Genomic DNA, 4377 nt, shown 5'->3' with positions numbered 1-4377 from the left:
TTTTTTTTTATAGAGGCAAGGTCTCCCTATGTTGCCTAGGATGGTCTTGAACTCCTGAGCATAAGTAATCCTTCTGCCTCAGCCTCTCAAACTGCTAGCCACTATGCCTAGCCTGACTTTTCTAATGAGTTATTGGATCTTGAAATGTTCAATTTAGCAGAAAATCTTTTATTGTCACCTGGGACTATCTCCTGTATCTTCCTTCTTTGAATTTTCCAAGAACCTAACGTGTTTTCTAAGTCCAAGGAAGGAAATCTTTCTTTACAAGTCAGAATGGGGAAAAAGGCCATTCTAATTATTCTGTTGTTTCCATGGATTCACTTGCTGTATTGTTGCCATTGTAATTGGTCCTGCAACCTGATAATGATTGACCTTTGCCACAAGGATGCATTCACTGATTCAGACCCTTCAGTTTTCATGGTGATTCATACATACAGTTCAAAGCTATGGTGTTTATTAGTTTATGTACTTATGCTCAGCCATTGTTCCCAGCACCCTGCTGTGGGAGCCAGGCCTTCTAGCTTTACCCACACAAATGGCAAACTGATGCTTCCTCTATGCTAAAAACATTATTTGGAGCCCACATCTTATCTAGACTTAACCTAGGCCTTCATGGTAAGTTATCCTTTGAGACCCCTGTTGGTCTTTTCTCTAACAAGTATTAGTTGAGATTGTTCCCACCAGTCAGAGATGTTCAGATAATGTTGCAGGAAGAGATTAGAGTTCCCTTTCCCTTTTGCTGTCAGATTTGTATGTTGAGACTTTTTTATATCCTGTGCAGCAGCTTTGGTTAGATAGCAGAAGGTTCCATGTTACCTGTCCACAGAGCAGTGGGAGCCAACTTGCAGTTGGCCCCGCAGATAATCCATTTGTACAAGAATAAAAATCTCCGAGGCTACCTGCATATCTACCTCAAGTTTTAAATATATTTTAAAGTTCTACCTTATAGGAAGCCATTCAGTAAAATTATCTGAATCTCAGGCAGGTGATTTGGATTTAACAGAGCCATCTATGACTCATGAATATCCATGTATAAAACAGGGCTTTGTACTTGCTTCAGCAGCATATACTTTAAAATTGGATCAATACAGAGCAGATAAGCATGAACATGGCTGCTGCCTAAGGATGGCACACAGATTCATAAAGCATTCCATATTGTGCAATGACCCTGGAAGGTCATTTGACTATTTTTTGACCAGCTCCAAGGAAGCAGTGTGAGTCAAACCAAAATTGGAGATACCCGATATTAAAATTGTGATAATCACTATATAACTATTGATGTATGGTGATCGATGAAATGAGAACAGAGCTGAGTAACACATGGGATGTTACATGCAAATATGTTATTAGTACATGTCTTGGAAATGGGAAAATGTCAACTTGCATTTCCTTCATAAACCTGAAAAACAATGAAAGCAGGGTTTTTTCTTGTCTGTTAGTTGGAGCGGACCATGGAGATTCAGCATCCTGGCACAGATGTGCTGGCTCAGAGTTTGAGGAGGTAGAGAAGGAGTGGTGGTTGTCCAAGCCAGGTTTTGACATCTGTTAATTTTCTGCTCTTGGCGTGATTGATGAGCTCAGTAATAGGGGACAGTTATGTTATCTATTTTAATGATAATCATATATTTATATATAAATTTAGTTATGAATTACCTAAAATGCCCTGATTTACAAGCCACAATAAATACAACTAATAAAATTAGCACTTAATAACATTTTATGAAAACTGCAACATTCACATATTAGAACCTATGGAAAAACAAACATCAAGCTTTATTTGGGACTCCAAAATAGTTTCAGCAATAAAGTTCAAGAATAAATTATTCCATTGCTTTACTATTTCTCTGAACATTTAAGCATGTAATCTCATTACATCTTCCTAACAACCTAGTGAAGTAAGGCAGCAAAATCCTTATTTTTTAGAAGAAACCATGGAGCCTAACAGAAGCAACTTGTCTGAACACAAATACCTACTGGTTACAGAGCAAGGACTTGTTCTGAGTGCAGGACACTGTGCACAATTTCCAGCTAACTATAGTTAATTTACTAAGCTGTGCTCCCTCCATTCATGAGTACTTCACTTTTTTTTTCTTTAATTAAAAGGTTAATAAACTTGTAAAGCTTAAAATTTTGAAGTGTATGGGACAGAAATTAAAGTTCTATTATTAGCGCTGATATTGCCTGAAATGGTTTAAGAACTTATGATGTTTGGTAAATATTTTTTATTTTAGTATTAAAATAACAATTTTATTTATTAGTTTTTATACCATAGAATTTGACACCAAATTTTGGAACATAAAAAGAAGACACTTCAATACAAGTAAGACTTCTGATAGTAAATTTCTCATTTATCTTGTTGGTCCTACTCTTGATAAGAAAGATGTAAGATTAAGGTAGTTTTAATGGGAAAAAGACCAGTTTAAAAATATGTGTAAATTGCAAGTATATATATGTGTATATACATATATGTAAATTAATTTTCAAAATTTAACTTCTTTAGTTTGGAATTCAGAGTTATTTAAGAAGGTAGTTGTATCTATAATCTGAAACAGTATTGATTGAAAAAAAATCATTTACTTAATTACAATCCCAAAACTTCTGTATAATATTTTTTGCATAAATAAGAAAAAAGATTGTCAAGTTGGTATGTTTTATGTTTTCTCTATAGTCACATTATAACAAATTGAACTTGTTATACATAGGGATCTTCTGTTTCATTTTTATAATAAATTGTTTGTATTTAGTAAATAGTTGACCCATGAATCATGTGGAGGTCAGGGAATCTAATCTCTGTGCAGTTGAAAATCTGAGTATAACTTTTAATTTTCCCATCTTAGCTACTAATAACCCACCATTGACTGGAAGCCTTCCTGATAACATAAACAGTCTATTAAAACCTATTTTATTTGTGCTGCATTATTATATATTGTGTTCTTAAATGAAGCTGTTAGAAAGAAAATCATCAGAAAAAATATATTTACTTTTCATAAAACATAAGTGGATCCTTACAAAGGTCTTCATCTTCATTATCTTCAGGTTGATTAGGCTGCATATAAGTAAACCCCTGCAGTTCGAACCCTTGCTGTTCAAGGGTGAACTGTATTATGTATTAATTTGTGTCACTAAGAAAGTAACTATCTTTAGAACTGGGAACTCAACAATCCCTTTCTTGTACCATAAGTAAATGGCAATAAGAACTGTAAAATTGAACCAGCGTGCACCCATACAAATTGGAGATTATGTTTTGGAGATACCCACTGAGTGCAGAAGACAGAAAAACAATTCCTTTGTGAGAAGTACAAGTTATGTTACATATTCTTACATAAGCAAAAATGGTTTTATCTGTCATAGTTTACACACACACACACATACACATGTACATGCACATATACACACGTGCTCTTGCACTTACATATGTACACACTAAAAGTCCTGCTGATTCTTAATGACCAAATCCACTATTTGCAGGGAGCAGCAAATAACACATCCTACACTTTGGATGCAGTTCTTTTGACTTTTTGACTTGTTCTGTGATAAACTGCCTTTAATTGCTTAATTGAACTGCCTTAATTGCTTCATTAATTCTTTAATCAACTGCCTTTAATTGCTTATAAAACTAGAACCATGTCTCTAGTTTTATAAGCAATAAAAAGATTAGAAGCAAGTAAAAGGAACTCTATGATCAGTAGTAAACTGTTGTACTTTATTCAGTGGTCATATGTTTTTCTCCAGGTATACAAGTTACTTGAATGATGATTTCTCCAGTTATATGTTTCTTAAATAAATAATTAATTAAGAAATGGGGTCTCTCTATGTTGCCCAGGCTAGAATACAGTGTCTTTTCAGTGGTACAATTACAGCTCACTGTAGCCTTGAACATCTGGGCTTATTCAGTCCTCCTACCTCCTCTTCCTGAGTAGCTGGGACCGTAGTCATGTGTGGTTACATCTAGCTGGATACATAATTATTTATTGATTGATTTATCTGTTTATTTTTGAGACAATGTCTCCCTCTGTTGCCAGTACTTGAGTGTAGTTGTGCAATCTTGGCTCCCTGCAACTTCTGCTTCCTGGACTTAAATGATCCTTTCACCTCAGCCTCCCAAGTAGCTGGGACTACAGGCATACACCACCATGCTTAGCTATTTTTCTTTTTAAGGTATGTATGTATGTGTGTATGTATGTATATATGTATGTATTTTTTAGATGAGGTCTCACTATATTGCTCAGGCTGGTCTGGAACTTCTGAGCTCAAGTAATCCTTCTGCATCAGCCTCCCAAAATACTACGATTTTACAGGTGTGGGCTACTGCATCTGGCCTGCACAACTGTTAGACATTAAGCCCCAATTGAGTTGCAGGAAATTGACTACTCTTTC

The 4377-nt window shown here is 35.2% G+C and overlaps 1 long non-coding RNA gene and 1 other non-coding gene across 2 annotated transcripts; one reads left to right on the top strand and one right to left on the bottom strand.

Moving 5' to 3' along the window:
• LOC108316684 lies at positions 1–4080 on the bottom strand. The gene is made up of 2 exons (XR_001830403.2): positions 3618–4080; positions 1–3551 (listed from the first exon to the last, which is right to left on the bottom strand). It is a non-coding gene; the product is annotated as an uncharacterized LOC108316684 (long non-coding RNA).
• On the top strand, positions 1052–1160 carry LOC119473868. Its single transcript, XR_005203118.1, has one exon. It is a non-coding gene; the product is annotated as a U6 spliceosomal RNA (small nuclear RNA).
• Positions 4081–4377: the final 297 nt, after the last annotated feature.

This window comes from Cebus imitator, unplaced genomic scaffold (assembly GCF_001604975.1).
Source record: "Cebus imitator isolate Cc_AM_T3 unplaced genomic scaffold, Cebus_imitator-1.0 Scaffold190, whole genome shotgun sequence".
Lineage (NCBI taxonomy): Eukaryota > Metazoa > Chordata > Mammalia > Primates > Cebidae > Cebus > Cebus imitator.
Note: the sequence above shows the minus strand (reverse complement) of the source record. Positions and strands in the feature narration are given on the sequence as shown.